Source organism: Tachyglossus aculeatus, chromosome 12 (assembly GCF_015852505.1).
Source record: "Tachyglossus aculeatus isolate mTacAcu1 chromosome 12, mTacAcu1.pri, whole genome shotgun sequence".
NCBI classification, from domain to species: Eukaryota; Metazoa; Chordata; class Mammalia; order Monotremata; family Tachyglossidae; genus Tachyglossus; species Tachyglossus aculeatus.
In genome coordinates, this window is record NC_052077.1 from 20,098,127 (window position 1) to 20,118,708 (window position 20,582).

At 46.3% G+C, this 20,582-nt stretch overlaps 1 protein-coding gene across 1 annotated transcript in view; it reads right to left on the minus strand.

Moving 5' to 3' along the window:
• The window catches only part of NR3C2 (nuclear receptor subfamily 3 group C member 2), a 258,117-nt gene extending 252,874 nt beyond the window's left edge, over positions 1-5,243 (minus strand). The window contains exon 1 of the mRNA XM_038754941.1: positions 5,207-5,243. The gene's annotated coding sequence lies outside the window, so the exon portion shown is untranslated. The remainder of the gene's footprint in view (positions 1-5,206) is intronic.
• Between the last annotated feature and the right edge of the window lie 15,339 nt (positions 5,244-20,582).

The following is a 20,582-nucleotide window of genomic DNA, read 5'->3' on the forward strand; positions in this document are numbered from 1 at the left end:
CCTGCAGTAAGGTGAGTAGTCGTAGATTACACGCCTCCTTAGCGCTAGAAAGAAACAGGGGGTGGCGGGGAGACGAGGGATCCAGACGGCGATGCTCATGCACGCCGCTCTTCCTCCCCATCTCTCGGACTTCAATCAATCAATCAATCGTATTTACTGAGCGCCTACTGTGTGCAGAGCACTGTACTAAGTTGGCAACATATAGAGATGGTCCCTACCCAACAGTGGGCTCACGGTCTAAAAGGGGGGGACAGAGAACAAAACCAAACATACTAACAAAATAAAATAAATAGAATAGATACGTACAAGTAAAATAAATAGAGTAATAAATATGTACAAACAGATATACAGATAAACAGGTGCCGTGGGGAAGGGAAGGAGGGAAGATGGGGGGGATGGAGAGGAAGGAAGGGGCTCAGTCTGGGAAGGCCTCGCCGCCTCCGCCGAAAAGCGAGATAATCACGCTCCCCCTGGGTTTTAATTCCCTCGTTTGAACCATGTAGGAAGGGAAAGGTGATGCAGACGGCCCTTTTAAACGGCAGCCTCCAAAAGAAACTCCCATTTCTTAGCCGGGGGTGCTGTTGTCAGTGGGTTAATTTTCTGCCAGCTGTATACATAATAAAAGACTACTTACCGACGGGAATGGGCTCCTGCTTTTTAAAACGGGGTGAAAATAACTGGGGCCGGGGTGGGGGTGGGGGGAGATAATGGAAAAATGAGGCGACCAAACTACCAAACTATTTCCAAACTCAAGACGGTGTCTGTAACAGGAGACGTTTCAGTTTCCCTCCCAGCCCTCCCCCTCCCTCCCTCCCGCCCATCCGAACTGGACGGTTACTAAGCAAATATTGATTTCTTAACTTTGATTCCTACGGGCTTTTCGGTGCAGGCGCTGCCTATGTGGAGAGCGCTCCGGTTCCAGGTGGGCAGCAGCGACGCACCCGCCTGAATCCAGTGGAAAGAGCCCGGGCTTTGGAGTCAGAGGTCGTGGGTTCAAATCCCGCCTCCACCCCATCTGCTGTGTGACCTTGGGCAAGTTACTTCGCTTCTCTGAGCCTCAGTTACCTCATCTGTAAAATGGGGGTTAAGATTGGGAGCCCCACGTGGGACAACCTGATCACCTTATAGCCTCCCCAGTGCTTAGTACAGTGCTTTGCACATAGTAAGCGCTTAACAAATGCCATTGTTATTATTATTATTATTATTATTATTGTTGTTGTTATTATTATTATTATTATTATTATTATCCAGGACCCCCCCTCCCACCCCACTGAGATTTGGAGCCCCCCGTGATAGCCAGGGGAGCAGAAGTTAAACGATCCTCCCTTTCCCCCCTCCACTTAGGGCCTAGGAAATCCCACCTTTCCGTCTTCCTTTAAAACCGGGGGTCGGGCGAGTCCCCTCTGACCCGCGTATAGGGCGAGGGAGGGAGGGGGCAACCCCGCAGGAGGCCGTGCCCACCCGTCGTTGGGCATGCCCGACTGCACTTCCCAAGAGTGCTCTGCACACAAGAGGTGCTCAATAAATACGACTGACCGTCTCTAGATGTTGCCAACTTGTTGCCAGAGAAGCAGCATGGCTCAGTGAAAACCAATCAATCAATCAATCAATCAATCAATCGTATTTACTAAGCGCTTACTGTGTGCTGAGCACTGTACTAAGCGCTTGGGAAGTACAAGTTGGCAACATATAGAGACAGTCCCCACCCAACAGTGGGCTCACAGTCTAGAAGGGGGAGACAGACAACAAAACCAAACATACTAACAAAATAGAGCCCGGGCTTTGGAGTCAGAGGACATGGGTTCAAATCCCGGCTCCGCCAATTGTCAGCTGTGTGACTTTGGGCAAGTCACGTAACTTCTCTGGGCCTCAGTTCCCTCATCTGTAAAATGGGGATTAAGACTGTGAGCCCCCCGTGGGACAACCCGATCACCATGTAACATCCCCAGCGCTTAGAACAGTGTTTTGTGCATAGTAAGCGCTTAATAAATGCCATTATTATTATTCTCTGTGCCTCAGTTACCTCATCTGTAAAATGGGGATTTAGACTGTGAGCCCACTGTTGGGTAGGGACTGTCTCTATATGTTGCCAATTTGTACTTCCCAAGCGCTTAGTACAGTGCTCTGCACACAGTAAGCGCTCAACAAATACGATTGATGATGATTAAGACTGTGAGCCCCCCGTGGGACAACCCGATCACCATGTAACCTCCCCCAGCGCTTAGAGCAGTGCTTTGCACATAGTAAGCGCTTAATAAATGCCATCATTATTATTATTATTCTCTGTGCCTCAGTTACCTCATCTGTAAAACGGGGATTAAGACTGTGAGCCCCCCGTGGGACAACCCGATCACCATGTAACCTCCCCCAGCGCTTAGAGCAGTGCTTTGCACATAGTAAGCGCTTAATAAATGCCATCATTATTATTATTATTCTCTGTGCCTCAGTTACCTCATCTGTAAAACGGGGATTAAGACTGTGAGCCCCCCGTGGGACAACCCGATCACCATGTAACCTCCCCCAGCGCTTAGAGCAGTGCTTTGCACATAGTAAGCGCTTAATAAATGCCATCATTATTATTATTATTCTCTGTGCCTCAGTTACCTCATCTGTAAAACGGGGATTAAGACTGTGAGCCCCCCGTGGGACAACCCGATCACCATGTAACCTCCCCCAGCGCTTAGAGCAGTGCTTTGCACATAGTAAGCGCTTAATAAATGCCATCATTATTATTATTATTCTCTGTGCCTCAGTTACCTCATCTGTAAAACGGGGATTAAGACTGTGAGCCCCCCGTGGGACAACCCGATCACCATGTAACCTCCCCCAGCGCTTAGAACAGTGCTTTGCACATAGTAAGCGCTTAATAAATTCTATCATGAATCAATTCTACCATCAACTTGGACTTCCCAAGCGCTTAATCAATCAATCAATCAATCGTATTTATTGAGCCTTACTGTGTGCAGAGCACTGTCCAGCGCTTAGAACAGTGCTTTGCACATAGTAAGCGCTTAACAAATGCCATTATTATTATTATTATTACTAAGCGCTTGGGAAGTACAAACTGGCAACATTTAGAGACGGTCCCTACCCAACAGTGGGCTCACAGTCTAAAAGGGGGAGACAGAGAACAAAACCAAACATACTAACAAAATAAAATAAATAGAATAGATACGCTGTGCACACACTAAGCGCTCAATAAATACGATTGAATGAATGAATGAATGAATGAATGAATGAATGAATGAACGCGAACCTGGCCACACAAACCTCCCGACAAAAAAAGAGGTGGAAAAAAAGTGGCAACCCCCGGTGCCGACGACTTCAGCACCTTGGAAACACACAACTTCCCAGCGCGGCTTTTCCCGCCCCCCGCGGTGCCTCTTCGCTTTATCGATCAATCAATCGTATTTATTGAGCGCTTACTGTGTGCAGAGCACTGTACTAAGCGCTTGGGAAGTACAAGTTGGCAACATGTAGAGACAGTCCCTACCCAACAGCGGGCTCCCAGTCTAGAAGGGGGAGGCAGAGAACAAAACCAAACATACTAACAAAATAAAATCAATAGAATAGATATGTACGTGTAAGATAGAGTAATAAATATGTACAAACATATATACAAATATATAGGTGCTGTGGGGAAGGGAAGGAGGTAAGATGGGGGGGATGGAGAGGGGGACGAGGGGGAAGGCCTCACATCGATCCGCTTTCCGACACCCACCCTCGGCCGAAAATCGGGACATTCCGGGCTCCTGGCTTATTATTTAATTATTTGATTATTAATTTATCGTATTTATTGACGCGTCTCTTGCACCAAGTTTTTAGTGCGCGGGAGAAGGGGGGGAGCGGTCTTGACCTGGATGTTAGTTTTCTTGCAAATATCCCTCCCCGCCCCGGCCCTCTCGTCAATCAATCAATCAATCGTACTGATTGAGCGCTTACTATGTGCAAAGCACTGTTCTAAGCGCTGGGGAGGTTACTAGGTGATCAGGTTGGCCCACGGAGGGCTCACAGTCTTCACCCCCATTTTACAGATGAGGTAACAGGCACAGAGAAGTTAAGTGACTTTCCCAAAGTCACACAGCTAAGTGGCAAAGCCTGAATTTGAACCCATGATCTCTGACTCCAAAGCCCGGGCTCTTTCCACTGAGCCAAGTAGGAGTCAGTGAGTAGATCAATCATTTACTGAGAGCTTACTGTTTACAGAGCACTGTACTAAGCACTTGGGAGAGTACAACATAACAACATAAAAGAAACATTCCCTATACACAGTGAGTTTAAAGTCTAGGAAAGAGAACAGGTATTGAATGCCCATTTTGCAGATGAAGAAACAGGGGCACAAAGAAGTCAAGTGATTTGACCAAAGTCACAGAGCAGGTGAATGGTGGAGGCAGGATTAGAACCCAGGTCCTGTGACTCCCAGGTTCCACCAGGCCACACCACGCTGCTTCAAACACCTCACTTCACTTCTCTGGGCCTCAGTTCCCTCATCTGTAAAATGGGGATTAAGACTGTGAGCCCCCCGCCGTGGGACAACCTGATCACCCTGTAACCTCCCCAATCAAACACCTCACTTCACTTCTCTGGGCCTCAGTTCCCTCATCTGTAAAATGGGGATTAAGACTGTGAGCCCCCCCCCCCCCCCCACCGTGGTACAACCTGATCACCCTGTAACCTCCCCAATCAAACACCTCACTTCACTTCTCTGAGCCTCAGTTCCCTCATCTGTAAAATGGGGATTAAGGCTGTGAGCCCCCTGTGGGACAACCTAATCACCCTGTAACCTCCCCAAGCAAACACCTCACTTCACTTCTCTGGGCCTCAGTTCCCTCATCTGTAAAATGGGGATTAAGACTGTGAGCCCCCCCCCCCCGCCCCGTGGGACAACCTGATCACCCTGTAACCTCCCCAATCAAACACCTCACTTCACTTCTCTGGGCCTCAGTTCCCTCATCTGTAAAATGGGGATTAAGACTGTGAGCCCCCCCCCCCGTGGGACAACCTGATCACCCTGTAACCTCCCCAATCAATCAATCAGTCGATCAATCCTATTTATTGAGCGCTTAGTGCGTACAGAGCACTGTACTAAGCGCTTGGGAAGTATAAGTTTGCAACATATAGAGACAGTCCCTACTCAACCCCAATCCCTCCCGGCCCCCGGGGAGGAAAACGCTCGGGCGCCGAGGGTTTTTCGCAGTGCGCTCACCTTTTCTAGGACATGGTGGAGGGGGGGAGGAGGAGCCGCCGCCAACAACAACAACAACACAACAACAACAACACAAAAACAACAATCCCCCAACAAGTCCGGGAGCAGGATGGCAAGGTGATGAGGACGGCGGTAACAACAGTAATGAAAGCGGCTCTGCGGGGACGATGTCGATGAGAAGCGAGGAAGGGGGGGGCTGCAGTTGTCACACAAACACACACACGTTGACACACACTCACACTCACACACACACACACACACACACACACCCAGGCTTTTGCAGCTAATCGATGCCGGGCCGTCCGGACTCCTCCCCCTTTCCCAGGGAGATGGTGACAGCTCCCACCCGACCGTCTGGCTGCCAGCCTTTGGAGAGGGAATTAATCAATCAATCGTTATTTATTGAGCGCTTACTGTGTGCAGGGCACTGTACTAAGCGCTTGGGAAGTCCCAAGTTGGCAACATATAGAGACGGGCCCTACCCAACAGCGGGCTCACAGTCTAGAAGGCGGTGGGCGTGGGGTGGGGGGCATTCATTCATTCCATCGTATTTATGCTTTAGGCACATCATCATCATCATCAATCGTATTTATTGAGCGCTTACTATGTGCAGAGCACTGTACTAAGCGCTTGGGAAGTACAAATTGGCAACATATAGAGACAGTCCCTACCCAACAGTGGGCTCACAGTCTAAAAGGGGGAGACAGAGAACAAAACCAAACATACTAACAAAATAAAATAAATAGGATAGATATGTACAAGTAAAATAAATAAATTAATAAATTAATAGAGTAAAAAATATGTACAACCATATATACAGGTGCTGTGGGGAAGGGAAGGAGGTAAGATGGAGGGTGATGGAGAGGGGGACGAGGGGGAGAGGAAGGAAGGGGCTCAGTCTGGGAAGGCCTCATAGTAAGCGCTTAACAAATGCCACCATTATTATTTATTGAGCGCTTACTGTGTGCAGAGCACTGTACTAAGCGCTTGGGAAGTCCAAGTTGGCAACATAGAGAGACCGTCCCTACCCAACAGTGGGCTCACAGTCTAGAAGGCGTCACCTTGAATCCACCCCTAGCGCTTAAAACAGTGCTTGGCATATAGTAAGCGCTTAGCAAATGCCATAGTTAATACTATTATCGTCTCACACCGTGCGTGTGTGTTGTATGTGTGTAGTGTGTGCTGTGGGTAGTGTGTGCTGTGGGTAGTGTGTGCTGTATGTTTTTAGTGTGTGCGGGGGGGTGTTGTATGTGTGTAGTGTGTGCGGGGGTGTGATGTGTGTGTTGTATGTGTGTAGTGTGTGTGCTGTGTTGCACGTGTGTAGTGTGTGCGTGTGTGTTGTGTGTAGTGTGTGCGTGTATGTGTGGTGAGCCCGCTGTTGGGTAGGGACCGTCTCTATATGTCGCCAACTTGTACTTCCCAAGCGCTTAGTACAGTGCTCTGCACACAGTAAGTGCTCAATAAGTACGATTGAATGAATGAATGTGTTGCGTGTTGCATGTGTGTAGTGTGTGTGTTGTATGTGTGTAGTGTGTGCTGTGTTGCACGTGTAGTGTGTGCGTGTGTGTGTGGTGAGCCCGCTGTTGGGTAGGGACCGTCTCTATATGTCGCCAACTTGGACTTCCCAAGCGCTTAGTACAGTGCTCTGCACACGGTAAGTGCTCAATAAATACGATTGAATGAATGAATGTGTTGCGTGTGTTGCATTTGTGTAGTGTGTGTGTTGTATGTGTGTAGTGTGTGCTGTATTGCACGTGTAGTGTGTGCGTGTATGTGTGGTGAGCCCGCTGCTGGGTAGGGACCGTCTCTATGTATCCCCAACTTGTACTTCCCAAGCGCTTAGTACAGTGCTCTGCACACAGTAAGTGCTCAGTAAATACAATTGAATGGATGAATGTGTTGCGTGTGTTGCATGTGTGTAGTGTGTGTGTTGTATGTGTGTAGTGTGTGTTGTATGTGTGTAGTGTGTGTGCTGTGTTGCACGTGTAGTATGTACGTGTGTGTTGTGTGTAGTGTGTTCGTGTATGTGTGGTGAGCCCGCTGTTGGGTAGGGACCGTCTCTATATGTCGCCAACTTGTACTTCCCAAGCGCTTAGTACAGTGCTCTGCACACAGTAAGTGCTCAATAAATACGATTGAATGAATGTGTTGCATCATCATCATCAATCGTACTTATTGAGCGCTTACTAGGGCAGAGCACTGTACTAAGCGCTTGGGAAGTACAAGTTGGCAACCTATAGAGACGGTCCCTACCCAACAGTGGGCTCACAGTCTAAAAGGGGGAGACAGAGAACAAAACCAAACCTACTAACAAAATAAAATAAATAGAATAGATATGTACAAGTAAAATAAATAAATAAGTAGAGTAACAAATATGTACAAACATATATACATATATACAGGTGATGTGTTGCATGTGTTGCATATGTGTAGTGTGTGTGTGTGTGTGTTGTATGTGTGTAGTGTGTGTCGTTAGGGTTCCATGGTGTAATAGCACTCTAGACTTGAATCCAGCGATCCGAGTTCAAATCTTGGTGGGACCTCAAGTTTTCCTTTCTAGACTTTGAGCCCACTGTTGGGTAGGAACCGTCTCTATATGTTGCCAACTTGGACTTCCCAAGCGCTTAGTACAGTGCTCTGCACACAGTAAACGCTCAATAAATACGATTGAATGAATGATGGGGACCCGCTCACACCCCCGCAAAATAATAATAATAATAATGGCATGTGTTAAGCGCTTCCTACGTATCAAGCACTGTTCTAAGCACTGGGGGAGGATACTCGCCAACGTGGCTCAGTGGAAAGAGCCCGGGCTTTGGAGTCAGAGGTCATGGGTTCAAATCCCGACTCTGCCACTTGTCACCTGTGTGACATTGGGCCAGTCACTTAACTTCTCTGAGCCTCAGTTCCCTCATCTGTAAAATGGGGATTAAGACTGTGAGCCCCCAGTGGGACAACCTGATCACCTTGTAACCTCCCCAGCGCTTAGAACAGTGCTTTGCACATAGTAGGTGCTTAATAAATGCCATGATTATTATTATTACAAGGTGATCAGGTTGTCCCATGGGGGGCTCACAGTCTTAATCCCCATTTTACAGATGAGGGAACTGAGACACACAGAAGTGAAGTGACTTGCCCAACGTCACCCTGCTGACGTGTGCCCACTGTTGAGTAGGGACCTTTTCTATATGTTGCCAACGTGTACTTCCCAAGCGCTTAGTACAGTGCTCTGCACACAGTAAGCGCTCAATAAATACGATTGAATGAATGAATGAAGTGGCGGAGTTGGGATTAGAACCCATGACCTCTGACTCCCAAGCCCACGCTCTTTCCACTGAGCCAAGCTGCTTAACAAATGCTATTATTATTAATATCGTCTCTCACACCGCACGCGTGTGTGTGTGTTGTCTGTGTGTAGGGTGTGTTTGTGTGTGTGTGTGTGTTTGTGATGGGGGCCCGCTCACGCCCCCCGCAAAACAAAACTTGTGTCCTTTCCTGGCCAACTTGTACTTCCCAAGCGCTTAGTACAGTGCTCTGCACACAGTAAGCTCTCAATAAATACGATTCATTGATTGATTGATCCGCGTCTGTTGTTGGGTAGGGCCCTCTCTGTTGCCAATTTATACTCTCACAAGCGCTTAGTCCAGTGCTCCGCACACAGTAAGCGCTCAATAAATACGATGGGATGAATGAATGAATCCGCCGCTCCTCTGCCTTACAGAAGCACCATGGCTCAGGGGAAAGATCACGGGCTTGGGAGTCAGAGGTCATGGGTTCGAATCCCAGTTCCGCCACTTGTCAGCTGTGTGACTTTGGGCAAGTCACTTAACTTCTCTGGGCCCCACTTACCTCATCTGGAAAATGGGGATTAAGACTGTGAGCCCCACGTGGGACACCCTGATTACCTTGTATCCCCCCAGTGCTTAGAACAGTGTTTGGCACATAGTAAGCGCTTAATAAATGCATCCGTGTCTCAGTGGAAAGAGCACGGGCTAGGGAGTCAGAGGTCATGGGTTCTAATCCCGCCTCTGCCATTTGTCAGCTGTATGACTTTGGGCAAGTCACTTAACTTCTCTGGGCCCCACTTACCTCATCTGGAAAATGGGGATGAAGACTGTGAGCCCCACGTGGGACACCCTCATTACCTTGTATCCCCCCCAGTGTTTAGAACAGTGCTTGGCACATATTAAGCGCTTAATAAATATCATCCGTGGCTCAGTGGAAAGAGAGCACGGGCTTGGGAGTCAGAGGTCATGGGTTCTAATCCCGCCTCTGCTATTTGTTAACTGTAAGACTTTGGGCAAGTCGCTTAACTTCTCTGGGCCCCAGTTCCCTCATCTGGAAAATGGGGATGAAGACTGTGAGTCCCACGTGGGACACCCTGATTACTTTGTATCCCCTCAGTGCTTAGAACAGTGCTTGGCACATAGTAAACACTTAATAAATACTCTCCGTGGCTCATTGGAAAGAGCACGGGCTTGGGAGTCAAGGGTCATGGGTTCTAATCCCGCCTCTGCCATTTGTCAGCTGTATGACTTAAGTCGCTTAACTTCTCTGGGCCCCAGTTCCCTCATCTGGAAAATGGGGATGAAGACTGTGAGCCCCACGTGGGACACCCTGATTACTTTCTATCCCCTCAGTGTTTAGAACAGTGCTTGGCACATAGTAAACGCTTAATAAATACCATCCGTGGCTCAGTGGAAAGAGCACGCGTTTGGGAGTCAGAGGTCATGGGTTCTAATCCCGCCTCTGCTATTTGTCAACTGTATGACGTTGGGCAAGTCGCTTAACTTCTCTGGGCCCCACTTACCTCATCTGGAAAATGGGGATGAAGACTGTGAGCCCCACGTGGGACACCCTGATTACTTTCTATCCCCCCAGTGCTTAGAACAGTGTTTGGCACATAGTAAGCACTTAATAAATGCATCCGTGGCTCAGTGGAAAGAGCACGCGTTTGGGAGTCAGAGGTCATGGGTTCTAATCCCGCCTCTGCTATTTGTCAACTGTATGACGTTGGGCAAGTCGCTTAACTTCTCTGGGCCCCACTTACCTCATCTGGAAAATGGGGATGAAGACTGTGAGCCCCACGTGGGACACCCTGATTACCTTGTATCCCCCCAGTGCTTAGAACAGTGTTTGGCACATAGTAAGCGCTTAATAAATATCATCCGTGGCTCAGTGGAAAGAGCACGGGCTTGGGAGTCAGAAGTTATGGGTTCTAATCCCGCCTCTGCCATTTGTCAGCTGTATGACTTTGGGCAAGTCGCTTAACTTCTCTGGGCCCCAGTTACCTCATCTGGAAAATGGGGATGAAGACTGTGAGCCCCACGTGGGACACCCTGATTACCTTGTATCCCCCCAGTGCTTAGAACAGTGTTTGGCACATAGTAAGCGCTTAATAAATATCATCCGTGGCTCAGTGGAAAGAGCACGGGCTTGGGAGTCAAAGGTTATGGGTTCTAATCCCGCCTCTGCCATTTGTCAGCTGTATGACTTTGGGCAAGTCGCTTAACTTCTCTGGGCCCCAGTTACCTCATCTGGAAAATGGGGATGAAGACTGTGAGCCCCACGTGGGACACCCTGATTACTTTCTATCCTCTCAGTGCTTAGAACAGTGCTTGGCACATGGTAAACAATAAATACTATCCGTGGCTCAGTGGAAAGAGCACAGGCTTGGGAGTCAGAGGTCTTGGGTTCGAATCCCAGTTCCGCCACTTGTCAGCTGTATGACTTTGGGCAAGTCGCTTAACTTCTCTGGGCCCCAGTTCCCTCATCTGGAAAATGGGGATGAAGACTGTGAGCCCCACGTGGGACACCCTGATTACTTTGTATCCCCTCAGTGCTTAGAACAGTGCTTGGCACATAGTAAACACTTAATAAATACTATCCGTGGCTCAGTGGAAAGAGCACGCGTTTGGGAGTCAGAGGTCATGGGTTCTAATCCCGCCTCTGCTATTTGTTAACTGTAAGACTTTGGGCAAGTCGCTTAACTTCTCTGGGCCCCAGTTCCCTCATCTGGAAAATGGGAATGAAGACTGTGAGCCCCACGTGGGACACCCTGATTACTTAGTATCCCCCAGTGCTTAGAACAGTGCTTGGCACATAGTAAGCGCTTAATAAATACCATCATTATTATTCAGGTGCGGTTGGAGGAGGAAGCGAGGGACACAGAACCAAGCACGGTCGAGGGAGAGGCAGGACACGGAGGGAAAAGTTTCTTTTTCTCTCCCTGCGCCCCGTTTAGCTCATCAGTGTGTGTGTATGTTTTTTTGGGGGGGTCTTCTCTATTACTCTATTTATTATTACTCCATTTATTTATTTATTACTCTATTTATTTATTTATCTTGTACATATCTATTCTATTTATTTTATTTTGTTAGTATGTTTGGTTTTGTTCTCTGTCTCCCCCTTCTAGACTGTGAGTCCGCTGTTGGGTAGGGACTGTCTCTAGGTGTTGCCGACTTGCACTTCCCAAGCGCTTAGTACAGTGCTCTGAACACAGTAAACGCTCAATAAATACGATTGATTGATTGATTCTCTCCTCTCTCCTTCCCTCCCTGCCCGGCCTCCACTCCTCTGCCCCACGACCCCCACGGATTTGCCGGGGAGCAGGGGAGGGATGGGGAGGGACCAGCTCTATCTGTTGCCAATTTCTACTTCCCAAGCGCTTAGCACAGTGCTCTGCACACAGTAAGCGCTCAATAAATTCTAGATTGGCAGCCCGTTGTTAGGTAGGGACCGTCTCTACCTGTTACCAAATTGTATTTCCCAAGCGCTTAGTCCAGTGTTCCATTACTCTATTTTATTTATTTTACTTGTACATATTTACTATCCTATTTATTTTCTTTTGTTAATACGTGTTGTTTTGTTGCTGTCTCCCCCTTCTAGACTGTGAGCCCGCTGTTGGGTAGGGACCGTCTCTATATGTTGCCAACTTGTACTTCCCAAGCGCTTAGCACAGTGCTCTGCACACAGTAAGCACTCAATAAATTCTAGATTGGGAGCCCGTTGTTGGGTAGGGACCGTCTCTACCCGTTGCCAAATTGTATTTCCCAAGCACTTAGTCCACTGCTCTATTACTCTATTTCATTTATTTTACTTGTACATATTTACTATTCTCTTTATTTTATTTTGTTAATGTGTTGTTTTGTCTGTCTCCTCCTTCTAGACTGTGAGCCCTCTATTTTATTTGTACATATTTACTATTCTATTTATTTTATTTTAATATGTGTTGTTTTGTTGTCTGTCTCCTTCTAGACTGTGAGCCTGCTCTTGGGTAGGGACCATCTCTATATGCTGCCAACTTGTACTTCCCAAGCGCTTAGCACAGTGCTCTGCACACAGTAAGGCCCTACTGAGAGCTCACCTCCTCCAGGAGGCCTTCCCAGACTGAGCCCCTTCCTTCCTCTCCCCCTCGTCCCCCTCTCCGTCCCCCTCATCTTACCTCCTTCCCTTCCCCACAGCACCTGTATATATGTATATATTTGTACATATTTATTACTCTATTTATTTATTTTACTTGTACATATCTGTCCTATTTATTTTGTTAGTATGTTTGGTTTTCTTCTCTGTCCCCCCCTTCTAGACTGTGAGCCCACTGTTGGGTAGGGACTGTCTCTATATGTTGCCAACTTGTACTTCCCAAGCGCTTAGTACAGTGCTCTGCTATTTATCTTGTACATATCTGTTCTATTCATTTTATTTTGTTAGTATGTTTGGTTTTGATCTCTGTCTCCCCCTTCTAGACTGTGAGCCCACTGTTGGGTAGGGACTGTCTCTATATGTTGCCAACTTGTACTTCCCAAGCGGTTAGTACAGTGCTCTGCACACAGTAAGCGCTCAATAAATACGATTGATTGATTGATTGATTAAGCGCTCAATAAATCCGCCTGAATGAATGAACGCTCTGCACACAGTAAGAGCTTAATAAATTCTAGACTGGGAGCCCGTTGTTGGGTAGGGACCGTCTCTATCTGTTGCCGAATTGTATTTCCCAAGCGCTTAGTCCAGTGCTCTGCACACAGTAGGTGCTCAATTCTAGACTTTGAGCCCATTGTTGGCTTTGGACCGTCTTTGGTCTATTGCCGATTTGTATTCATTCATTCATTTATTCAATCGTATTTATTGAGCACTGTACTAAGCGCTTGGGAAGTACAAGTTGGCAACATATAATAGGAATAATGTTGGCATTTGTTAAGTGCTTACTATGTGCAAAGCACTGTTCTAAGCGCTGGGGGGATACAAAGTGATCCCACGTAGGGCTCACAGTCTTAACCTGTATATATGTAAATATGTTTGTACATATTTATTACTCTATTTATTTTACTTGTACATATCTATTGTATTTATTTTATTTTGTTAGTATGTTTGGTTTTATTCTCTGTCTCCCCCTTTAAGACTGTGAGCCCACTGTTGGGTAGGGACTGTCTCTCTATGTTGCCAACTTGTACTTCCCAAGCGCTTAGTACAGTGCTCTGCACACAGCAAGCGCCTCAATAAATACGATTGATTGATTGATTAATCCCCATTTTACAGATGAGGTAACTGAGGCTCAGAGAAGCTAAGTGACTTACCCAAGGTTACACAGCAGACATGTGGCGGAGTAAGGATTCGAACCTATGACCTCTGACTCCAAAGCCCGTGCTCTTTCCACTGAGCCACGCTGCTTCTCTTCTAGAGACTGGCTCTATTTGTTGCTAACTTGTACTTCCCAAGCGCTTAGTACAGTGCTCTGCACACAGTAAGCGCTCAATAAATATGATTGATTGATTGATTGATTGATTGATAGAGACGGTCCCTACCCAACGGCGGGCTCCCAGTCTAGAAGGGGGAGACAGACAACAAGAGAAAGCACCTCCTTCCCCTCCCCATAGCACCTATATATATGTATATATGTTTGTACGTATTTATTACTCTATTTATTTATTTTACTTGTACATATTTATTCTATTCATTTTATTTTGTTAATATGTTTTGTTTTGTTGTCTGTCTCCCCCTTCTAGACTGAGCCCGCTGTTGGGTAGGGACCGTCTCTATATGTCGCCAACTTGTACTTCCCAAGCGCTTAGTACAGTGCTCTGCACACAGTAAGTGCTCAATAAATACGATTGAATGAATGAATATTAACGAAATAAAATAAATAGAGTAGTAAATACGTACAAAGATGCCCTCTGAGCATAAATCGAGCAAAACCCAACAGCCTCTCGGGAAGGAATTTTTAATCATTTCAAATCGGGTACTTTTTTAAAAAAATAGGCATTTGTTAAGCACTTACTGTGTGCAAAGCAATCAATCAATCGTATTTATTGAGCACTTACTGTGTGCAGAGCACCGTACTAAGCGCTTGGGAAGTCCAAGTTGGCAACACATAGAGACAGTCCCTACCCAACAGTGGGCTCACAGTCTAAAAGGGGGAGACAGAGAACAAAACCAAACCTACTAACAAAATAAAATAAATAGAATCGATATGTACACGTAAAATAATAAATAAATAAATAGAGTAATAAATATGTACAAACATATCTAAGCACTGGGGAGGATACAGGGTGATCAGGGGAGACAGAGAACAAAACCAAACATACTAACAAAATAAAATGAATAGAATCGATAGGTACAAGTAAAATAAATAAATAGAGTAATAAATAGGTACGAACATATCTAAGCGCTGGGGAGGATACAGGGTGATCCGGTTGTCCCACGTGGGGCTCACAGTCTTCATCCCCATTTTACAGATGAGGGAACAGAGGCCCAGAGAAGTTGAGTGGCTTGCCCAAGGTCACACAGCAGACGTGTGGTGAAGCCGGAATTCGAACCCATGACCTCTGACTCCAAAGCCCGGGCTCTTTCCACTGAGCCACGCTCCTCCCTCTGCCCATCCACCAAGCTAGCTCTCTTCCTCCCTTCAAGGCCCTATTGAGAGCTCACCTCCTCCAGGAGGCCTTCCCACACTGAGCCCCTTCCTTCCTCTCCATCCCCCCATCTTACCTCCTTCCCTTCCCCACAGCACCTGTATATTTGTATATATGTTTGTACATATTTATTACTCTATTTATTTATTTATTTATTTTACTTGTACCTATCGATTCTATTTATTTTATTTTGTTAGTAGGTTGGGTTTTGTTCTCTGCCTCCCCCTTCTAGACTGTGAGCCCACTGTTGGGTAGGGACTGTCTCTATGTGTTGCCAACTTGCACTTCCCAAGCGCTCAGTACAGTGCTCTGCACACAGTAAGCGCTCAATAAATACGATTGATTGATTGATTGATTGCTTTGCACATAGTAAGTGCTTAACAAATGCCTATTTTTTTAAAAAAAGTACCTGATTTGAAATGATTAAAAATTCCTTCCCGAGAGGCTGTTGGATTTTGCTCGATTTATGCTCAGAGGGCATCTTTGTACGTATTCACCACTCTATTTTATTTTGTTAATATTCATTCATTCAATCGTATTTATTGAGCGCTTACTGTGTGCAGAGCGCTGTTGATTTTGCTCGATTGATGCTCAGAGGGCATCTTTGTACGTATTCACCACTCTATTTTATTTCGTTAATATTCATTCATTCAATCGTATTTATTGAGCGCTGACTGTGTGCAGAGCACTGTACTAAGCGCTTGGGAAGTACAAGTGGGCGACACATAGAGACAGTCCCTACCCAACAGTGGGCTCACAGTCTAAAAGGGGGAGACAGAGAACAAAACCCAACCTACTAACGAAATAAAATAAATAGAATAGATATGTACAAGTAAAATAGAGTAATAAATAGGTACAAACATATCTAAGCGCTGGGGAGGATACAGGGTGATCAGGGGAAACAGAGAACAAAACCCAACCTACTAACAAAATAAAATAAATAGAATCGATAGGTACAAGTAAAATAAATAAATAAAGTAATAAATATGTACAAACATATCTAAGCGCTGGGGAGGATACAGGGTGATCAGGGGAGACAGAGAACAAAACCAAACATACTAACAAAATAAAATAAATAGAATAGATAGGTACAAGTAAAATAAATAGAGTAATAAATATGTACAAACATATCTAAGCGGTGGGGAGGATACAGGGTGATCAGGGGAGACAGAGACCAAAACCAAACATACTAACAAAATAAAATAAATAGAATCGATAGGTACCAGTAAAATGAATAAATAGAGTAATAAATATGTACAAACATATCTAAGCGGTGGGGAGGATACAGGGTGATCAGGGGAGACAGAGAACAAAACCAAACATACTAACAAAATAAAATAAATAGGTACAAGTTATAAATAAATAAATATAAATAGAATCGAATTATAGATTATAATTATATATTATAGAATCGAATTATAGAATCGAATTATATATAGAATTTATATATAAATATATATAAATATATATAAATATATAAATAAAGTAATAAATATGTACAAACATATCTAAGCGCTGGGGAGGATACAGGGTGATCAGGGGAGACAGAGAACAAAACCAAACCTACTAACAAAATAAAATAAATAGAATCGATAGGTACAAGTAAAATAAATAAATAGAGTAATAAATATGTACAAACATATCTAAGCGCTGGGGAGGATACAGGGTGATCAGGGGAGACAGAGAACAAAACCAAACCTACTAACAAAATAAAATAAATAGAATCGATAGGTACCAGTTAAATAAATAAATAGAGTAATAAATATGTACGAACATATCTAAGCGCTGGGGAGGATACAGGGTGATCAGGGGAGACAGAGACCAAAACCAAACCTACTAACAAAATAAAATAAATAGAATAGATAGGTACAAGTTAAATAAATAGAGTAATAAATATGTACAAACATATCTAAGCGCTGGGGAGGCTACAGGGTGATCAGGTTGTCCCGCGTGGGGCTCACAGTCTTCATCCCCATTTTACAGGTGAGGAAACGGAGGCCCAGAGAAGTTCAGCGGCTTGCCCAAGGTCACACAGCAGACGTGTGGCGGGATTCGAACCCATGACCTCGGACTCCAAAGCCCGGGCTCTTTCCACCGAGCCACGCTGCTTCACTTAAAGAGCCCCAAGGAAAAAAGGCAAAGGAGGGGCAGGGCGTTAAGCTCCTGGGCTTCCCAAGCGCTTAGTCCAGTGCTCTGCACGCAGGAAGCGCTCAATAAGTAGGAATGAATGAATGATGGTTCCTACAGCGCTCCCTTTCCCTAGAACGCGGAGGCGGCCGGGGGCGCGCACGTGCGCGCCCCCGACCGCCTCCGCGTTCCGGGTAAAGAAGCGCTGCGGGCGTCGGGGGCGCGCAGCGCGCGAGGGGGAGGAGCGACGTCCCCAGGCTCGTGCGCGCGCCGTGCGCGCGCCCGCCTCTCCTGGCCTGGGCGCGCGCGTGCCCGCGCGCGCCCCCTCTCCTAGGTAGGTGAAGACAGAGTGAGTGAGTGTGTGTGTGTGAGTGTGTGTGTGTGTGTGTCGTATCAAACCGGGCAGGTCAAGGCCGAGAGAATAATAATAATGGCATTTATTAAGCGCTTACTATGTGCTAAGCCCTGTCGTCGGGGATAGCAGTGGCCCCTTTTAGGATAATAATGATAATGATGGTATTTGTTAAGCGCTTACTATGGGCCAAGCACCGTCCTCGGCGGTGGGGCAGGTGCAAGGTCATCAGGTTGTCCCACGTGGGGCGAACGGGGTTCATCTCCATTTTACAGGTGAGATTCATTCATCCTATCGTATTGATAAGAATGGTATTTGTTAAGCGCTTACTATGGGCCAAGCACTGTCCTCGGCGGTGGGGCAGGTGAAAGGTCATCAGGTTGTCACACGTGGGGCTCAGAGAGTTCATCTCCATTTTACAGATGAGATTCATTCATTCTGTCGTATTTAATAACAATAATAATAATGATGGCATTTATTAAGCGCTTACTATGTGCAAAGCACTGTTCTAAGTGCAGGGGAGGTTACAAGGTGATCAGGTTGTCCCACGGGGGGCTCACAGTCTTAATCCCCATTTTACAGATGAGGTCCCTGAGGCACAGAGAAGTGGAGTGACTTGCCCAAAGTCACACAGCTGACAAGGGGCAGAGCTGATATTTGAACCCATGACCTCTGACTCCAAAGCCCGGGCTCTTTCCACTGAGCCACGCTGCTTCTCTATTTATAATAATAATAGTATTTGTTAAGCGCTTACTATGTGCCAAGCACCGTCCTCGGCGGTGGGGCAGGTGCAAGGTCATCAGGTTGTCCCACGTGGGGCGAACGGGGTTCATCTCCATTTTACAGATGAGATTCATTCATCCTATCGTATTGATAAGAATGGTATTTGTTAAGCGCTTACTATGGGCCAAGCACTGTCCTCGACGGTGGGGCAGGTGAAAGGTCATCAGGTTGTCCCACGTGGGGCGAACGGGGTTCATCTCCATTTTACAGGTGAGATTCATTCATTCTATCGTATTAATAAGAATGGTATTTGTTAAGCGCTTACTATGGGCCAAGCACCGTCCTCGGCGGTGGGGCAGGTGCAAGGTCATCAGGTTGTCCCACGTGGGGCGAACGGGGTTCATCTCCATTTTACAGGTGAGATTCATTCATCCGATCGTATTGATAAGAATGGTATTTGTTAAGCGCTTACTATGGGCCAAGCACCGTCCTCGACGGTGGGGCAGGTGCAAGGTCATCAGGTTGTCCCACGTGGGGCGCACCGGGGTTCATCTCCATTTTACAGATGAGATTCATTCATTCTATGATTCATTCATTCTATCATATTTATAATAATAATTTTGGTATCTGTTAAGCGCTTACTATGTGCCAAGCACTGTCCTCAGCGGTGGGGCAGATGCAAGGTCATCTGGTTGTCCCACGTGGGGCGCACGGGGTTCATCTCCATTTTACAGATGAGATTCAATAGACTGTGAACCCACTGTTGGGTAGGGACTGTCTCTATATGTTGCCAGCTTGTACTTCCCAAGTGCTTAGTACAGTGATCTGCACACAGTAAGCGCTCAATAAATACGATTGATTGATTCATTCTATCGTATTTATAATACTAATAATGGTATTTGTTAAGCGCTTACTATGTGCCAAGCACCATCCTCGGCGGTGGAGCAGGTGGAAGGTCATCAGGTTGTCCCACGTGGGGCTCACGGGGTTCATCTCCGTTTTACAGATGAGATTCATTCATCCTATCGTATTGATGATAATGGTATTTGTTAAGCGCTTACTATGGGCCAAGCACCGTCCTCGGCGGTGGGGCAGGTGAAAGGTCATCAGGTTGTCCACGTGGGGCTCACGGGGTTCCTCTCCATTTTACAGATGAGATTCATTCATTCTATCGTATTTAATAACAATAATAATGATGATGGCATTTATTAAGCGCTTACTATGTGCAAAGCACTGTTCTAAGCGCCGGGGAGGTTACAAGGTGATCAGGTTGTCCCACGGGGGGCTCACAGTCTTAATCCCCATTTTACAGATGAGGTACCTGAGGCACAGAGAAGTGAAGTGACTTGCCCAAAGTCACACAGCTGACAAGTGGCGGAGCTGGGATTTGAACCCGTGACCTCTGACTCCAAAGCCCGGGCTCTTTCCACTGAGCCATGCTGCTTCTCTATTTATAATGATAATAATGGTATTTGTTAAGCGCTTACTATGTGCCAAGCACTGTCCTCGGCGGTGGGGCAGATACAAGGTCATCAGGTTGTCCCACGTGGGGAGCACGGGGTTCATCTCCATTTTACAGATGAGATTCATTCATCCTATCGTATTGATAAGAATGGTATTTGTTAAGCACTTACTATGGGCCAAGCACCGTCCTCGGCGGTGGGGCAGGTGCAAGGTCATCAGGTTGTCCCACGTGGGGCTCACGGGATTCCTCTCCATTTTACAGATGAGATTTAATCATCCTATCGTATTGATAAGAATGGTATTTGTTAAGCGCTTACTATGGGCCAAGCACTGTCCTCGGCGGTGGGGCAGATGCAAGGTCATGGGGTTCATCTCCATTTAACAGATGAGATTCATTCATTCTATCGTATTGATAATAATAATAATGGTATTTGTTAAGCGCTTACTATTTGCCAAGCACTGTCCTCGGTGGTGGACAGTACAGTACAGTGTACTGTACAGCTTAGTACAGTGCTCTGCACATAGTAAGCACTCAATAAATACGATTGATGATGATGGTGGGGCAGATCCAAGGTCATCAGGTTGTCCCACGTGGGACTCACAGGGTTCATCTCCATTTTACCGATGAGATTCATTCATTCTATCGTATTTATAATAAGAATAATGGTATTTGTTAAGCGCTTACTATGTGCCAAGCACTGTCCTCGGCGGTGGGGCAGAGGCAAGGTCATCAGGTTGTCCCACGTGGGGCTCACGGGGTTCATCTCCATTTTACAGATGAGATTCCTTCATACTATCGTAT